Consider the following 20,630-nt stretch of genomic DNA (forward strand, 5'->3'; position numbering starts at 1 on the left):
AGAGTGTCCTAAGTATATTTAAAGAGCCTGCCTCATTATGATATGAGCATATACAGCTTGTCTGAGTTCCCTGTGGACTGGCAATCCATGGGATAATATTTGCCTGCTGGCATAAAAACTCCAAACCCTAAGTGACCCTAAGTGCTTCATTCCTTTTCATGATGCTCATATTTTTCTGCAATTTTTCAAGTTTGTTTCTTCTTTTAAATTAACCTACTTATCCTATTGAAGAGTGCATGAGGAACTTCATTTGATTTCCCTCATGCATTGGGAATTTTTGAGAAAATGTAGGGTACGAAAAAGTGAGCAGCTAGGTGGCTCAGTGTATAGAGTACTGGGTCTGGAGTGAGAAAGATCTTAGTTCAAATTTGGCTTCAGAAACTTACTAACTTGTGACTTTGGGCAAATCACAACACTCTTTGCCTATGTTTCCTCATCTATAAAATAAGCTGGAGAAGAAAATGGTAAGTCACTCAAGTATCATTGCTTAGAAAACCCCTAATGGAGTCAGGAAGAGTCAGACCTAGAGAGAAAAAAAAATGTGTTGTATTCTGAGTATGAAAGGGATCTAGGGATGTTAACTTTTCCAGACATCTAGCTAGCTTGCCTTATAATCTAAAGTACATCGTGGAAGAATCTGTACTTGGGACAGGTTGGTTTCTCAACTGAGGCTTAAATGAGTCACTTTTAATTGACCCCAGGTCTCTAATCCCTGCAGGGAGACAGGGAGAGATCTATATGTTCTGAGAGATTTGTAGAGATCAGGCTTTGCCTTCAAGGGGAGCAAGAGGAGATTTAATTTCCTGTTCTTTTTTCCTCTCTTTATTATTTTTGTATTGGAGACTAAATATATTGCTCAAGTCTAGGGCCATGCTTCAGCATGAGCAACACACCTGCTAATTAGAGGACTTCTCCTATTTTTAACTATTGGTACATAGCCACAAGACTCAGCCTAGTTGCCAGAAGGCTATGGATGCGCCTTCTTGATTGGATTCCTCTCCCCTCCCCAATGTCCATAGATCGCAGATTGTTTCCCTTTGCTTGGGAAAAATAATCCAGTGTGCTTTTGGATTTCCCATAAATCATGTTGTGTGGTGCTCTTCCTCAGGTTTTGTGGGAGAGGGGTAGGCGGTAATGCTTCTTTCTCTGCTGTCTTTGATAGTCTCCTACTGTGTGCATTCCTCCTGATGTTCCTTGCCTAGATCCAGTTTTCAAGAAATGATACCATTTCTTGATCTGGGACTCCTTTTCTTCCATCTCATAAAAACCTCAAGTTACTCTACGTGTTTTTTGTTCTAAGTAGACTGGGATTTGTTTTACTAAAGTGGAATTGGCCATCTTTACTGGCAGTTAAACCTGAGTAGGTTTGTGGCGAAAAACCTTTGAGTACTGGATGCTTTCTGCCAGAAGTGCTTGTTTTGACTTAATTAAAATGCTTTATTTGTATTTAATTTGAAAATTAATTATTAATGGGAGTTAAAAGGCAGTAAAGAAATATAGCCTCCAAAAATAAGCAATGTTTCTTATACTAGCTCTTGAATTTGGGGATCATATTTTTCACAATGGAGAAAAAGAAAGAGGGATGGCTATCCATCTCTTGCAGACTTAACAAGGGAAACAGAGAATGAACTTGCAATTTCACTGGCATGGGGAAATCCCAGGTACAGCCACTCCTGTTAGCAAGTTAAGTTAGCATCTTCTCTACAATTCAGTCTTAGAGAGTTAGTTTTCTAGCACACAGAGAAGTTAAACAACTTGTCCATGGTCACAAAGGCAATGTGTGACTTGAAAGCAAGTATTCTTGGATATGTTTCATTTTCTTCCTATTACGATATACTTCTTTTCTAAAAAGAAAAGGAATAAGATAATTACACGTTTGCAAACATTCCCACAGAGACCTTCATGTTTCTTCATAGAATGTTTCCTTATGGATGCAGAAAATGTTTCAGAGGCTGCAATATCCTACACTAACTGCAACATCTATCCTCCCACAAGACCAAGAAAATATGACCTAAGTTTGCTCTACAGGATGTACAGATTTAAAAACGACTAGCTTCCTACAACCAATGAGTAAAACCATAAAAATTATCTCTAGTATTTGCATGCTATCTCTACAATGCATTTTTAAGTGGGAAGCACATGGTAATTACAGAGCTGTTCAACAACCTCATTACCTCTTAGAAAAAGCCCTGAGTATTTCTTTTGAAACAGAACTGTGGATTAAAAACTAGCTAAAGGATAAAGAAAACAGAAGACAGCAATAATGCTTCTTAATGTGTTGGGTGAAAGGGAGTCTGTGCAGAGGAGTGTCAGAGACAGGAGGAGAGAGACCTAGTATTTAACATCTCTCTCATTAATCACCTGGAAGAGAAGGTAAACACACACTAATTAACTTTGCAGATGGTACTAACTAAAATTCATTGTTCAAACTAATTGAGGACAGAGAAATTACACAAAGAAACTCAATGAATTGGGAAATAAGGTCGTAAAATTACTAAAGGAATTATGGCCTAGAAAGAATTTGGGTTTCTCAGGCTATAGGCATCCTGGAGCAGAAGATGTTATCAGGTTTTACTATGAAATATGTCCCTAAAGTTTCTGTTTCATAAGTTATGTGCATATATTTTCAAATAGTTTTTTGTTCTTTAGTTTGCTCAAATAAGGACAGGAAAATTAAGATGTTCAATGTGAATGCTGTATTTCTTTTTCCAGACCTGCAATTTTATCTAGCTAAAAAAGTCCTGGGACAAAACCTTTACAATCAATGAAGATCTGCAACATGCATTTGTAGGGAGATGCCTTGAGGCACTGAGATTAACTTACTTGACCACTGTGATACAGTCATTGTATATTTGACATAGAACTTGAATTTAGATTTTCTTGAAGCTAAAGTCAGCTTTTTTTAATCCACTATTACACAGTGTACCTAATCAATGATTCTTCTCCTGGGCAGATTTAGATCACTTCCATTTTTAGCATTCTTTGATGCTTCAACCTTAGAAACACATCTGATCATTTGAAACCACACTAGAATAGAAGAGTAGAAGACTTGGGCTATATATGTCCTAGGACTCAGATTCTCTAATTAGTAATCATAGTAATACGTTCTTCTCACTTAGACGCACCACTGTGCTTCCTGCTAATCTTTAATACATGTGACCTTATCCATGCCATCCTTCTTTCCCACTAATAGAAATAAGAATGCAAATTAAACAAAACTTATCAATCTAGAAATGGCATTATGATTCTAGTCACTCTATTATTATGTTAAGGAAAACAGCTCTCTGTAGCTGATTCTTTGTGTTGCTTTTCACTATCAGAATTTTATTTCTTCTTTTTTTACTTTTCTATAATTTATTTTTTCCAATTACATGTAAAAGTAATTAATATTCTTTTTTTAAATTTTGAGTTTAAATTCTCTCCTTCCTTTTCTCCCCTTTACCTTCCTTGAGAAGACAACAATTTGATATAGATTACACATGTGCAGTCATTCAAAACATATTTCCATATTAGCCATGTTTAAAAAGAGAAGACAGACACCCCTCAAAAGTTTTTTTTTAAGCATGCTTCAATCCGTATTCAGACTCCATCAGTTTTTTCTCTGGAGGTGGACAGAATTTAATAGAATGCAATTTCACTAATAGAATATATTGAGGATATGGACTGACTGTCTTATTTTTGTATCTGTATCCCCAGTGCCTAATAATTGCTTAATAAATGCTTCTTCCTTAATTTGCCGATGTCAATATTGCTGTTGGAGCTCCCTCCATTGATATAACACACTGTTCTGTAACTCACAGAAATAATTAACTTATAGATATAAGATATGAGACAATATTTGTAAAGAGTTTAGCACAGAATCTGGCATAGTAGATATTATTTAAATGCTTATTCCCTTCCTCTTTCCCTTTCCCAGTAACTTATATTCTCTGAGAGTTGACTGACACTTAAGAGACTTTCAGTGATTTGGGTAGTGATCATGAAGTAGGTATGAAAGGTTGGAGTTGAGCTCAACTTTTCTTTACTTCAGGTTTATCCACTGCCATGTGGTCTTTTTTTTTCTTTCTTTTTGACTATATGCCCATGACCTTAAATATCTGGATAAATGGTTGACAAATTTAGTTATTTTTAAAGTTTATTTTCTCTCTCTCCAAATATCAAGCTATATTAAAGTATTTTGATGATCGACTGGAATTTTTTTTTTTACTTTTCCTATGGAAAAGCCAGTCTTATACAAGTTTATCAAGACTCTAAAGTCCAAATCTCCTCTCTCTCTCTCGATAATACTTGAAATCTAACTGTTAAAATTTAATGCCTGGAACTTAATGGTGAGGACATCATTAATTTAATCACTCCCTGGAGGAAAGGGGCAAAAAAATGGTTGCTAACCTAGTGGAAAGGAAGAATAAGGGTGAAGGCAGAGGTTGATAAAACACCCCAAATCCACTCTTTCTGCTTTAGTATTTTGAGATGAGAAATGAGACCAAGAATTGTGAAGTGACTTGCTTAAAGTGGTGAATTGTAAAGCCCAGGTGTTCTGACTGTTATGCCACAACTTTCTATTATATTTCTCATTTTTATACATAGGAAGTAAAATGTTAACATGTTTATTTTGCACCCCAAATAGAGTGACTAAGGGAGTAACTACAGAGAAATTCATGCCCAAGAGAGGAGTAACCCAACCCACAAAAAAGTGAAAGATATATTAAGAAACAATGAATATGTTAGACTATTCGAAATATAGAAAGATTAGTATGAACTGATATACAACAAAATGAGAGGAATCATGAGATTAATTTATGTGATGACTACAACAACAGTGTAAGGGGAAACAATGTTAAAAGACCTCAGAATTCTGACCAAAACAGCAAACAACCCATCCTGACTTCAGAAGATTGATGATAAATCATCTCCCACTGCCTGGTAAAGAGGTAATGGACAAGAATGAATGAATGAAAGAAAACACATAGTAAGTGCTCACTATGTGCAAATCAGTATTCTAAGCACTGGAGATGTAGATATAAAAGTCCATACTCTCCAGGAGCTCACAATCTAAAGGAGAAAACAACACATATGAAAGGTTTCAGCTGCAAGTTAGATAAAAAAAATCTCACGGTCTTTGGGGCACAACCACAGAACAGATCATAATACCTCTCTTTAATGTCATTTCTAATAATTGAACCACTTGACAGAGCCAAGAACTTTGGTAGTCCAAACTTTTTTTTCAGAATCTTGAGGAGCTGTGGTTGTAACAACTGAAGGAGCAATTGCCAGTTTAGATCTGCGTAGACTTTGCTTTCAAGAATGATAGTTTGAGCACTGGGCAAAATAATAATAATAATAAATAATGCTTTCCCAAGGGCTCTTGGTTTCAGGGTCCTAAGTTTTATGCATTGGTATGTTAAGGAGAGATGATGATTAAGATAATGGTGCTGGTTTCATTTATCTGAACATGCTACCTCCTGTCTCTTGATAAGGGTATCTTACTGCTTCAGCTAGGTAGGTTTGCCTACTCTGAGGGTGGCAATAGTTTGGCACTTACTGAGGAGGGCTGACCCCTTCCACATGAGGGTTGCTTCCCTTCATGATGTCTGTAAGGGCTAGGCTGGAAGTAGAACTAAAGTTTGGGGTGTGGTGTATCCACTCTCTTGAGAATTAGAGAATGAAACAGGAATACAGCTGGACATAGATACTTATGTATTATGTACTTATGTATTAATACATTTATATATGTAAATATATGTGCAATATTGTAGCACCAATGCAATATTCACAGCACTGATGGTGACTATGAGTATGCCTGCACAGTTCTGAATCACAAAATATAACAGACTCTCCACATGGAAGACAGAACCAAAATATTTATTCAAACACTAGAAAGCTAAATCCCAACACCAGAAAACCAGATCCATCACAGTAACAAAAAAATCTATACACAATAAAATTCAGAAAGCACTATCATCTCCAAGCCTTCTTTCTCAGGCTTCCCACAAACCAGCTCCCTTAAACAAAATCACAAACAGGCTCTCCCACTCATTCTAGTAGTTGCCTGCTCTTACTTCCCCAGCTCTTACTGTTCTGACTCACTTTCTGCTCTAACCCTTGTTGCTGCATATGTTCAGCAAAATCCTCCCACCACAGGCTACTTGTGACTCAGACTTCCATGTGACCCAGGAAGGTCATAGGAGCTTATTAATGGATGGGAAAGATCTTCCATTACAATTATGCATATAAATATGTGTGCATTTATATACATGCATACATTCACACACACACACACGAAGAAAGAATGAGAGGGAGGGAGGGATTAAGGTGGAGAAAGAGTTGAAGTGAAGTTCATGTTTCTTTTGAGAAATTATGTAAGGTATCCCAAAAGTCTTTCTGAATTTTAAAGCTTCAATAACTTCAGAAGTATAAAGTTATCCAAGTTTGTGATTTGAAAGACTAATAATTTAATTTTTAAAAATATTTGTTCCTTATTAAAATTCACCAATCACCATAATATTATACATCACTTTTTGAACTCTATGAAAGCTTTTAACAATGGCTACTCAATGACTAAAAGGATTGTATCTACAATCCTAGCCTTAAGATCATTCAGAAAGTTTTTATTCCTACCTGACAGTTTTGATGTGACCCTATAATTAAAAGTCTAAGGGAGATAGATCAGATGACTATAGTGGGCAAGAAAGAGGACATCCTTTACCAATACTACCTTCAGAGAAAGTCACTTCTAGAAATTGTCACACCATAGTGCATACAAAGTGTCCTATCTTGTCAATATTAACATTCCAAACATGTTATTCAAAATTAATCAGCTAAACAGATGCACCAGAAAATTAGATAAATGATGTTTTTGTAAGTTTATAGTGTCTACATTTCTGAAATTATTCAGGTTTAAAATTCCACTATAGTTTTTGGGACACTGTATCTAATCTAATCTTAACATAATATAGTATTTTCTTTAAAAAAACTATTTCATACACACATATGTATATGTGTATGTATATATTTTATATGCGTGTATACATATACATATACACATACACATACATATATGTGTTTAATTATAGTGGAGGGAGGAGAGAAAAAACAAAGTAAAATGTGCACAATAGAGAACAAAAGAAAACTTACAAGAAAGCAGAGAAAAGGACAGTTCTCAACACCATACTTAGTATTTATTATATAGACTTTCTTGAAATGGAAATTTATTACAATATATTAATACCTTACTTTTCTCCACTTACTCTATATTCCAGTTAAACTGGCTCCCTTGCTTTTCTTCAGACAGCACATTCCATCTCCTGACTTTGCATTATCTTTGGCTATTCCCCATCTAGAAAACTCTCTCCTCCCTCATCTCTGCTATCTGGACTCCTTGCCTTCCTTCAGATCAAGCTTCACACAGTTAATAGAAGTATAATCCTTCACAAGTCCCTGAATGTGATCTTTTTAAGGTACTCAATATTTCTGAGTCTCAATTTCCTTATCTGTAAAAGGGGAGTATTAACTTCTACCTCCAAGCACTAATGACCAAACAAGATGTTAAGCAACAGTTGGACAGTATTTTCTTATGTCCTATCCCATGTAGGCAAGACTAGTTTTTCCATACTACATATTGCAACTGTCCTCATGATTTGTTTGGTTCAGGGGACTAAGTCTTAGACCATTAGAATACTTTTCTCATGGCCTGAGTACAAAATAGAGCCAGAACATAAAGGCTGGTCCTCCTCTTTCAGGATCTGACCACAGACTGGCAGCACGACCAATACTAGCACAGGAAAGCGGAATCCAAACGAATTAAGGCTGAGTTTTTAATGATTCTTTTCCAGCTATCTCTTTCCTTCCCCTGCTATGGGTAAAAATATTTCTTTTTGGGGGCAGAGCCAAGATGGCAGAGTAGAAAGACGCACATACACATAGCTCTGAACCCACAACCCATAGAACATCTACAAATAAGTAACTCACGGCGAATTCTGCACCCAGAGGCCACAAAACATTGAAGCGAGGGAGATTTCTGTTCCAGAAAGACCTGCAAACCTCTCGCAAAAGGTCCTTTGCACCGCAGACTGGGCGCCGGGACTGGGAGCTGAGTACAGCCCTGCCACGGCCGCAGCACCGAGAGGAAAAGATCTGAGCAGGCTTCAGGGATGGAATCTCCAGCAGCCACACAGGTCCCTCCACCCACAGGTGACAGGGGTCGGTGAGAGGGTCTCTTTGGTGGGTTGAGAGGGGAGTGGGGTGCCCCCATAACTCAGGCCCCCTCGGGAGGCAACAGCGGAGGCGGGAGCAGACCGGGGCTCCCCAAGCAGGCAGGAGCCCGGATCCATTGTTGAAGGTCTCCACATAAACCCCCTGAGGGAACTGAGCCTGTGAGGCGGCCCTGCCCCCACCCCAGCACCTGAACTTAATCTCACACTGAATAGCAGCCCTGCCCCCACCCAAAGCACTGAGGCTGGGAAGCAGCATTTGATTCTCAGACCCCAAGCACAGGCTGGGAGGATCAGGAGGCGAGGTGGGTGTGAGGAGAATATTCAGAGCTCAAGTCACTGGCTGGGAAAATGCCCAGAAAAGGGAAAAAAACCAAGACTATTGAGGGCTACTTTCTTGGTGAGCAGGTTTCTCCTCCCCTCCATTCTGATGAAGAAGAGCTGTGCTCACCATCAGGGGAAGACACGGAACTCAGTGCTTCTACATCCCAGCCCACTCAATGGGATCAGTTCTGGGAAAAGGTCTTAAAGATCCCAAACAATTTTCAAAATCATGATAGAGAGGTGGAGGAAAAACTGTGAAGAGTAGTAAAAGACTTGCAAGCAAAGTATGAACAACAAAGCAGCACCCTGCTAAAGGTGACCCAAAAAATGCAGAAAAAAATAACACCCTGAAAAATAGGCTAACTTAATTGGCAAAGCAGGTTCAAGAAGCCAAGGAGGAGAAGAATGCTTTCAAAAGCAGAATTAGCCAAATGGAAAAGGAGATTCAAAAGCTCACTGAAGAAAATAATTCTTTCAGAATTAGAATGGAACAGATGGAAGCTAATGACTTTATGAGAAACCAAGAAATCACAAAACAAAACCAAAAGAATGAAAAAATGGAAGATAATGTGAAATATCTCATTGGAAAAACAACTGACCTGGAAAATAGATCCAGGAGAGACAATTTAAAAATTATGGGCCTACCTGAAAGCCAGGATCAAAAAAAGAGCCTAGACACCATCTTTCATGAAATTATCAAGGAAAACTGCCCTGAGATTCTAGAACCAGAGGGCAAAATAAGTATTCAAGGAATCCACAGATCACTGCCTGAAAGAGATCCAAAAAGAGAAACTCCTAGGAACATTGTGGCCAAATTCCAGAGTTCCCAGGTCAAGGAGAAAATATTGAAAGCAGCTAGAAAGAAACAATTCAAGTATTGTGGAAATACAATCAGGATAACACAAGATCTAGAAGCTTCCACATTAAGGGATCGAAGGACGTGGAATAGGATATTCCAGAGGTCAAAGGAATTAGGACTAAAACCAAGAATCACCTACCCAGCAAAACTGAATATAATACTTCAGGGGAAAAATTGGTCTTTCATTGAAATAGAGGACTTTCAAGCATTCTTGATGAAAAGACCAGAGCTGAAAAGAAAATTTGACTTTCAAACACAAGAATGAAGAGAAGCATGAAAAAGTAAATAGCTAAGAGAAGTCATAAGGGACTTTACAAAAGTTGAACTGTTTACATTCCCACATGGAAAGACAATATTTGTAACTCTTGAAACTATTCAGCATCTGGGTACAGGGTGGGATAATACACACACACATGCACACGCACACGCACACACACATAGAGACAGAGTGCACAGAGTGAACTGAAGAGGAGGGGATCATATCTTAAAAAAAAAAATGAAATCAAGTAGTGAGAGAGAAATATATTGGGAGGAGAAAGGGAGAAATGGAATGGGGCAAATTATCGCTCATAAAAGAGGAAAGCAAAAGACTTTTTAGTGAAGGGAAAAAGAGGGGAGGTGAGATAAAAACATTAAGTTTACTCTCATCACATTCCACTAAAGGAAGGAATAAAATGCACACTCATTTTGGTATGAAAACCTATCTTATAATACAGGAAAGTGGGGCATAAGGGGATAAGCAGGGTCGGGGGGATGATGGAAGGGAGGGCACGGGGAGGAAGGAGCAATTTGAGGTCAACACTCATGGGGAGGGACAGGATCAAAAGAGAGAACAGAAGTAATGGGGAACAGGATAGGATGGAGGGAAATATAATTAGTTCTTACACAACACTACTATTATGGAAGTCATTTGCAAAACTACACAGATCTGGCCTATATTGAATTGCTTGCCTTCCAAAGGGAAGAGGTGGGGAGGGAGGGAGGGCAGATTGGCAGACAGGGGCAATTAGAACAATCGGTGTTTTGAGGTGGGGGGAGGGGACAAAAGGGGAGAAAATGTGGAACCCAAAATTTTGTGAAAATGAACGTTAAAAGTTAAATAAATTAATTAAAAAAATATTTCTTTTTATGATCTATAAGACTGACTATGAATATCTCACTTCTTTCCAGTTCTGAATGTGTGATACTCAAGTGGCCTTCTCAGACCTGAGCCCATCAGAGCAGGCCTGCCACAGCATGAAAAGGGTTTCATAAGCTTTAGAATACTTGATGTGTATGCATTATTATTATAATGATTATTTCCAATATAGTTTATGCATCATGTAGTTATTGTCAGTGGAATTTGTTTCTTCAGTCTCCTCCTGCTAGGTTTTATATACAAAGTCTTATGATTTTTGTAGGTTTATGTAATATCCTACTACGTTTCTGAAGTTGTTGTTTTAATTATTTTTTCATTGAATCTCTGATAATCTTTACATAAACCATCTGATCATCTATAAAAGGAGAGGATGGTGTCTTTTCTTGCCAATGCGTATTCCTTCAATTTCCTTTTCTTATGGATATAGCTACCATTTCTAGAACAATATCAAATAATACTGACAACGCTTTTTTTTTCCTAATCTTAAGAAAAGGTTTCTCTAAAACAAATAATACTAATTCTTGGCTTTAGATAACTATTGTGTATCATATTATGGAAAAGTTAATTTATTCCTATACATCTTAGTAATTTTTATATTTGAGAGTACTAAATTGTATCAAAAATTTTTTCATGTGATTTTAATTTTTACTGATTTACCATCTCATTTCCTACATTTATTGCAAGATATATATGATGGATATGATGAATAATTTTAAATTTATTGCTATAGCTTCTTTGTTAATATCTTATTCAATATCTATGTATTCATATTCATCATTGATACAGCTCTGTGGTTTTATTTTTCTGTTTTATCTCTTCCTAATTGATATTTATGGTTATGAATTTTTTGAGTTCCTCCTCCTCTACTCTTTTTTGTTGAGGTCTATTTTCATGTTAAGTTTTCTCAGAATCTTTTAGTCTACTTATTAAAATCCTTATCTTTTCCTTTGATTTATTTATTATACCCTCCAACTATTCTTGACATCCTTGTGATCATTCCACATTCTTTTCTAGAGTTTTCATAAGATTGGATATGTTGCCTCTTCTTGGCAACCTGATCAACCACCCTCTGTTATTCTTGTGATAACTGCTGAATATTTAGTATTTATTGGTCTTGTCATGGCTTTTTGCTGTCCATTTCAACTTTGCAATATTGCAATGACTAGAAAGCGTCTTCCTGATAAGTGTAGGCTGAAAAATCCTAGTTTATAGACAAAGATATGATTCTCTACATTGAGATAAGAGCCTTGAATAAAAGCTGAACAGATTGCTAGACAAAGTGTCCTTTGATGTTCCTGTGTCTAGCACCAAATCTCAGGCCTCTTTTCTAGGAAACCATCTGACTTGACGTCAGGAAATTTCAAGAACTTCTCTTGGTTATAAAGCAAATGAATTTCAGTCAGAATAATGTTAACCAATGGATGATTATTGAATTAAATTAAAATTTATCTATTTAGGATTAGCAAGTACTCTAAATGAGAAGATAAATGTTGTACACTATCTTACTGATTTAGAAGCTGAAATGAAGTTTGATCTCACCCCTTCCCTTTTAAAGTTCAGTAAACATTTGTAAAGTCCATAAAACTTTCAAACCCTCTCTTGGTTTGACTATTTATGGACAGGTCACATTTGGGGAGCAATTGTATAGCTTCATTTCTCCAGATCAGGCAAAGATTGAGAATTAGCAGTGAAGCAGATGTGAATAGATCTTCTTGTATGCATGAATTTATATGTGGAATTTGGGCAGTTTAAAATATGACCTGAAGTCCAACAATTCAGTGTAAGGTTTTTTCTATGTCTTTAAATCCAAAACCTACAAACACACATATTAAGAAACACTTTTACATCTCCAGGAGTTGTATCTAATGATCCCGAAAAGATTTAGCTGACTTCCCCTAGATTTGGAAAACAAAAATTTGGCTCTATTTTAGTCTGATAGTAACAAAGTGCTGAGAAAGTCAGTTTCACAGAAGAAGTCCAGGAATAAACTTCAGAGAGCAATACTAGAAGAAAAAGTGTCCTGAGGATCTCATACATGCTTAAAAACATAAATGTTTCATTTGGATATACATGTGTTATCATTAATCATAAAATTTCACATTTGTAATTTGAAGATTTAATCAATAGCTTTCCAATAATTCTTTAAAAAGTTACAAAAACATCTTCCATTTTGTCAAACATGTATAACATACCCACTGCATATAATATTGCCTCCTTCACTTAATAAGTGCTAAACTTCTGTATTTTTTTTAACATACAAATATATAAACTTATATAATAATACTTCTGGTACTTCTAAACATTTAAAATTTTCATATTTGCCAAGTTTAAAAAGTCATAAGATATTTTAATTTAAAGATATTTCATAGGTAAATAGACTTTTTTTTTCCAGTGTGGAATTATAATTTCAATGGTGTAGGGAACTCCCAGTGAGCAAACTTGCAAGTGTTTGGCAAACTTGAGCCATAGAGAATTACCTGGGGGGCACGGAGAGATTGAACTCTCTGAGATCACATAGCTAATACACTTCAGAAATCAAAAAAAATGTATTGTTGGATCTTACATGAAACAATAGAAGATGGTTTGTAAATATGCTTAAGTGTTTAGATGTATTAAGATTTAGATTCTGATCTTCATTATTCATCCCTAACTTTGGTATAAGTTCTCATTTCTTCCTCATGAATTCTGCTAAGCAAAATTCTGATACTTTTCTATGGATGATATAATACTTACAGTAATGGAGAAGCAGTGTGTAATAGCAGATAGAGGACTGACCTTGGATTCAGGAAGAACTATGATCAAACCTGACCTCTGACACATTCTGGCTGGGTAAGCATGGATAAGTTACTTATTTAATTTCTCATTTCCATAGGCTACTCTCTAAATTATGAATGATTCTCCATTGATCATTTACATTGTTGGAGGGAGGTTTATGTTGAGAATTCCCAACATTGATTATATCACAAATATGGACCTTCCCAAAAGTTAAATTTACAAATATAATATGTATATGTGTATGTGATTTCCATAGTACTTTCAGGCTTATAAAGCACTTAACAAGTATAGTTTCTTTTTATCCTCAAAACAACCTTGGGAGGCATCTATATTTCGGCTACACTTCAATGTTCCTGCCAGGATTTAGGAACTGATATCACAACCTTCCAGAATATAAAATTAACTTTGCGCCACAAGGAATTATCAGGGTAGGATGTTAATTGATACTTACTTGCAGCAATACAAAGAATACCTTGTTTGACGTAGTCAGAAACCAATCTTTTGTCTGAGGATCCGAATTCCTGGGCAGTAATGAGTTCTACAGCTTTAAGGATTGTTACCCCTGTTTTTATAGTAAGAAAACTGAGGGAGGCAGAGGTTAAGTGACTTGTCCAGAGACACATAGCTACTAAGAGTCTACATCTAGATTTGAACACAGGTCTTCTTGACTCTACCTTCCTGATTCTATCTCAACAACCCTGAGGCTCCTACCCCTCCCAGAGTGATTTATCTATCTATTTTTTTCTTTTATATTAAAGGGGCCATTCCTCTGACTTTTAAAGAGGCCTATCCACTGAATGGACATTACCTCACTTTAAGTGAGTACCTAAAAAAGCCTTAGCCTAAAAGGCCAAGGTCTCCCATTGCATTCTGAGCTATCTCCAGTCATCTTGATAAGTCACTAGATTCAGATGACTCAAGAGGAGAGAGTGAGGCCTCCCTCACTCAAAAGAAAGTCAAATGCAATTCACATCATCATTTCTCTGATGTCATGATCCTCTTTGAGAATGGGTAAATACACAACAACACCACCAACAACAACACAGCAACAACATTCCAGAGAAGAGAGTTGAAACCAGGTCTTCCTGGCTTTGAAGATAACTCCCTATCCATTACACTATGATGTCTCTCTATTGAAATTATGTATTGGTTTTTAATTCTGTTCTTGAACATATGAATATGTATTCAAATATAAAACTTTTATTATCTTCAAAGTCCTTTCTATTACAATAACACTTATGTGTACTTACATAAATCCAGTCCTGGAAGCACATTATTTGCAAAGTATTCATATTATAATGCTTCAAAAAAAAAATCTGTGATTTCCATGGTATTGGTATTCTATCCTCTGGTGTAGTTTGCAACCCTTCCAGAACTTAGTATATTATTTCTTTAGCACTCAGCACCTTGCCTGACATATAGGGGGTACTTAATAAATGCTTTTTTATTGCTGAATTTTATGACTTGCTATGCCCAAAATAATTCATCACTTAGTAGAGAACTGCTTGATGCTGAACTTACGGCTGGTTTTTGTATAACAACAACAAGAATTACCATTTGTAAAGTTTGCAAGGAGTTTCACGTATATTATCACACAACAACCTTGTGAAAGAGGTGCCATTATCTTCATTTCTAGATAAAAAAACCTGAGACACTAAGTTTGGCATAATTTAGCACAATCTTGCACAGATTCACTCTAGTGGTTTGTGTCTGGGACTTGATTCAACCTCAGACCTTTGAGTCTCAGTCCCATGCTCTGTTCACTGTGCCACCCACCTGCCTCCTTTATAGAACTGGCTTACAGTCTGGCATAATGTCTATACTTCCCAGCTTGGTATTAATAACATGAGACAGGTTAGTATGGTAGATAAAAAACTGGATTTGAAATGACAAAAATCTGATCTCATGTCCTAGTATTAACATGTATTGGCTAGACAGTGTCAGTATTGCAGGCAGATCTCTAAGACTGTAAATATATAGAATATGCCTATTTGCATAGGTTGAAGGAATTAATAACCAAAAAAAAATACAGGATTGGTGCAAGAAAATAATCACTCACCTTTATACGGGACTTTATAGTTTACAAAATGTTTTTCAACAACAACCTTTTAAGGTAGTTAGTGTAATTAGTATTATCATTTCCACATTAAAAATTAGGAACTTGATGTTCAGAAAGATGAAATGAGTTATTCAAGGTCCCAGAGTTAGTAAACTGGTAGGTCCACAGTTTGTTTGCATATCTTTTCATCTATATTTCTGCTACACTTCAATACTCCTGCCAGAACTTAGGAACTGATATCACAGCTTTCAAGAATATAAAATTACCTTTGCACCACAAGGAATTATCAGGGTAGGATAGTAGTTGAGACTTACTTGCAGCAGTTCAAAGAAATATCTTGCTTGATGTAGTCAGAAACCAGTCTTTTGTCTGAGAATCAGAACTCCTGGGCAGTAATGAGTTCTACAGTTTTAAGGTAAAATGGATTAGAGGAGAGAGGGGAATACAAAGCACCGTATCAGTGGAAGAAAGGGAAGTCCTTATGGTTAGGTAAATGGAAGTTATTCATAAGTGGTTATTCGTATTTCATGATTATATATATCTAGGACTCCTTTTACTTCACCTGTCTTGGTGACCAGTTGGTCCCAGGGCCTGGAATGGGGATGAGCATACATATCAAGCCCCAGTTATGAGGGGTGAAGGATGATGGGAGAAACTAGGCCAAATACTGCAAAGAAAAGTCTCCTCCAATTAATCTTTGCTTTAGACCTAAATCCATCCTCAAAAACAAATTGTCAACAACAAACATAAATATTCATAGGATTTTCATCTTAGAGCTAGAATGGGCCTTCGAGATCATCTTGCTCAATCCCCTCATTTTACAGATGAAGAAACTGAAGCTTAGAGATCTTGATCAGTTGTCTAAAGTTACACAGATCATAAATAACAGAAAGTGTATTTGAAAGCAGGTATTCTTTTTTTATAATATTTAAACTTATTTATTTATTTTTAGTTTTCAATATTCATTTCCATAAGATTTTGAGTTCCAAATTCTCTTCCCATCTTCCCCTAATCTACCTCTAGATGCCATGAATTCTGATTACCCCTTCCCCAGTCTACATTCCATTTTATTATCTCCCCAACTCTTATCACCTTCCCCTTTACTTTCTTGAAGAGCAAGATAGATTTCTATACCTTATTGCCTGTATATTCTATTTCCCAGTTGCAAGTAAATGCAATTTTTATCATTTGTTTTTAAAATTTTGAGTCCTAAATTCTCTCCCTTCTTCCCTCCCTACCCAACTCTATTAAGAAGGCAAGCAATTCAATATAGGTTATACATGTGTAGTTATACAAAATGCCTCCATAATAGTCATCTTGTAAAAGACAAACTATATTTCCCTCCATCCTGTCCAGCCCCACAATTATTCTATTTTCTCCTTTGACCCTGTCCTTTATCAAAAATGTTTGCCTCTGACTACCCCCTCTTCTAATCTGCCTTCCTTTCTAACATCCTTCCTTATTCTCTTCTCCTTTCTTTCCTGTAGAGTAAGATACTCAAATGAGTGTGTATGTTATTCCTTCCTTAAGCCAAATCTGATGAAAAAGTTTACACATTCCTTCTCACCTTCCTCCTCTTCTCCTCCTTTGTAAAACCTTTTCCTTGCCTCTTTAATTGAGATAATTTATCCCATTCTATCTTTTCCTTTCTCCTTTTCCCAATGTATTTCCCTCTTATCCTTCATTTTTTAGATATCATCTCTTTACATTCAACTCACCCTGTGCCATCTATGTATCCATCCATCAATAGATCTATCTGTCTATCTATCTATCTATCTATCTATCTATCTATCTATCTATCTATCTATCTATCTATCTAGCTATCTATCTATCTATATATCATCTATCTTCTCCAACTACCTTAATACTGAGAAAGGTCTCATGAGTAACAAATACCTTCTTTACATGTAGGAATGTAAATAGTTCAACTTTAATAATTCTATGATGATTTCTCTTTCCTGTTTACCTTTTCATGCTTCACTTGATTCTTGTATTTGAAAGTCAAATTTTCGATTTAGCTCTGGTCTTTCATCAGGAATGCTTGAAAGTCCTCTATTTCATTGAATATCCATTTTTTTCCCCTGAAGGATTATGCTCAATTTTATTGTAGGTGATTCTTCATTTTAATCCTAATTCCTTTGACTTCTGGAATATCATATTTCAAGCCCTTTGATCCCTTAATGTAGAAACTGCTAGATCTTGTTTTATTCTGATTGTATTTCCACAATACTCAAATTGTTTCTTTCTGGCTCCTTGCAAAATTTTCTCCTTAACCTAGGAACTCTGAAATTTGGTCACAATATTCCTAAGAGTTTTCCTTTTGGGATCTCTTTTAGGAGCTGATCAGTGGATTCTTTCTACATCTATTTTACCCTCTGCTTCTAGAATATCAGGGCAGTTTTTCTTGATAATTTCTTGAAAGATGATGTGTAGGCTCCTTTTTTGATCATTGCTTTCAGGTAGTCCCATAATTTGTAAGTTATCTCTCTTGGATCTGTTTTCCAGTTCAGTTGTTTATCTAATGAGTTATTTCACACTGTCTTCTATTTTTTCATTCTTTTGGTTCTGTTCTATAATTTCTTGATTACTCAAAAAGTCATTTCCTTTCATTACTTGCATTCAAATTTTGAAGGAATTATTTTCTTCAGTGACCTGTTGGACCTTCTTTTCCATTTGTCCAATTCTGCTTTTTAAGGCATTCTTCTCCTCATTGGCTTTGCACTTCTTTTGCCATTTGGCTTAGTCAATTTTTTAAGGTATTATTTTCTTCATTATTTTGGGGGTCTCCTTTAGCCTGTTGTTGGCTCAATTTTCATGATTTTCTTGCATCACTCTCATTTCTCTTCCCAATTTTTTCTTTTCTTCTCTTACTTGATTTTCAAAATGCTTTTTGACCTCTTCCATGACCTGAGACCAATTCACATTCCTCTTGGAGACTTTTGATGTAGGAATTTTGACTCTGCACCCTCCTCTGGTTGCATGCCCTGATCTTCCTTATCACTAAAGTAAGATTCTGTAGTCTGAGTTCTTTTACAATGTTTACTCATCTTCCTAGCCAAACACTTGACCTTCTAAATCTTTATCAAGGCAGAACTCTGCTTCCAGTTGGGGAGGGGTGGGCGTACTGTCCTAGGTTTCAAGGATTTTGTATCAGCTGCTCAACCTTCTACCATCTGTGGACTCAGAGTTCTGGAAACAGTTTCTGCCGCTGCTGCCACCACCACAGCTGCTAACCATCAGTGCCACCACCCCCATCTCCACCTCCCTGGGGCCAAGGCCAGACCTGGCCAGATATCACTCCTCTTTCAACCAGGTCCCACAGAGTTTTCCCTCTGATCTTTTAGGTGTTTGTAAGTTAAGAAATTTGGAAACTGCCACAGCTACCAATGATTCAGTCCCATGAGACCTGTTCAGGCCAGTCTGTGCTGGTGTGGTCCAGGCCCTAGACAGCGCTCTGCTCCCTGCCCAGTGCAAAAGACCCTTCCTGTCAACTTTGCAGGTTGTCTTGGACTGGGGATTTGTTTCACTCTGTCATTTTGTGGGTTCTATAGCTCTATAATTTGTTTAGAGACAATTTTACAGGTATTTGGAGGAGAGCTCAGGGAAGTCCCTGCTTTTACTTGACCATCTTGGCTCCACTCTCAAATGCAGGTATTCTTGCTGCCCTTCTACTACCCCATTTTGTTCCCCCATGAATTATATAAACTGTTATGTCTTAGTATTTCTTAACACCATCAGCACCATTCATTTACTTCTAGTTGGCAGTGTTGCTACTTTTTTTTTTCATTTTTCAAAATCTCCCTCCTTTTTCTATGGATATATTTTTAGAATGACAGATGAAGTACACTACTTAATAAAGCTGTTTAAGAATGGGGAATGGGCATGTTTTTATACTAACACTGGGAACTCTATTACTACCAGTTGACACTCTCTCTGATATTTATAGTCTTAGAAAATGGCATAGAATTTTGAGAGGGTATGGTTTATCCAGGGTCACCTAGCCCTTGTGTGTCAAAGGTAAGACTTGAGCATGAGTCTTCTTGAACCTGAGGGTGGATCTCATGGCTTTTAATAAAATGTATTCATTCACAAAAGTTGACTTGATTATTTTGATTAATGACCAATCACATCAATTCAAATTTAAATTTTGGAAATCCCCCAAAACTGGATGTTTTGTTTTTTTTTTTCTCCCTAAGCATCACAAACTGGTTCATATGTTTACACAGCCTTCCTGGTCCATTCTGTCTTTCAGTGTAAGAGAAAATATGTCATTATTCATTTGCAACTAAAGAAAAATTCAAGACAAATGATCTGTCTTCAGAATTTTTTAATGTATTTGTTTAAAATACTGTTATTAATATGAATTAAATATTATTCATTTGTTAGTGTTATCTTCCTATGAAAGTCTCAAAAAAAACTAAGAGATTTCTTGATTAGACTTATGTCACTTACATTGTTAGATTATTCATTTTGTATTCTGATAATGGAAAATTATAATTATCAATAAATACATGTCTTGATATTTTTATTATAATTTTTTTCACATCAATATAGGAAGTTCATAACTATCATCAATTTCAATGTAATTTCAGGTACAATCAGGAATTTAGCAACCTTGATAGAGCTGTTCATGTAGTGAACCTTGAAAGTAAAATATATGCTTACTTTCAATAGAATATTATGGAATTTCTCTAAAATTAACCTTATTGGTTTCATTTGACCTGGGTCACTTAACATGGCTTTTATTATTTCTGATATAAAGCATGTTCGATTTTTACAAGAAAGTCATGATCATCAGAGGTCATGAATTGATCTCTGGGGATACAAAGACAAAAATGAAAATGGTCTCCTCAAGAATCTTAAATTCTACTGAAGGAAACTGGTGCTTCCACAGGTAAGTAAATACACAAAATATAAACAACAAAGTTTTAATGGAAGAGGAGAGCATTATGAGCTAAGAGAATCAGAAAAAGCCTACTGTAGGAAAATATACTGGGACTGAGCCTTGGAAGGTGCTAGGCTTCCCAAAAGGTAGAATATGCCAGATCTGGAGGAAGGGTGCAGCCAGTGTAAAAGCAGAATTTGGAATGACACATGTGGAGAAAAGAAAATTGACCAGTTACTGCAACATAGAGTGCATAAAAAGGAATATAAGGAACAATATAAAATCATTTCAGAAGGATAATCTGGAGTTAGAAGCCAAATAGAGTTATTTGCATTTTATCATATGGGGAATAGGATGTCAAAAGAGCTTCTAAAGCAGGG

At 36.3% G+C, this 20,630-nt stretch overlaps 1 pseudogene; it reads right to left on the bottom strand.

Moving 5' to 3' along the window:
* Window positions 1-19,910: 19,910 nt before the first annotated feature.
* Window positions 19,911-20,170, bottom strand: LOC140507799 (elongin-C pseudogene; annotated as a pseudogene).
* Window positions 20,171-20,630: the final 460 nt, after the last annotated feature.

The sequence above is a fragment of the Notamacropus eugenii genome, chromosome 5 (genome assembly GCF_028372415.1).
Source record: "Notamacropus eugenii isolate mMacEug1 chromosome 5, mMacEug1.pri_v2, whole genome shotgun sequence".
NCBI classification, from domain to species: domain Eukaryota; kingdom Metazoa; phylum Chordata; class Mammalia; order Diprotodontia; family Macropodidae; genus Notamacropus; species Notamacropus eugenii.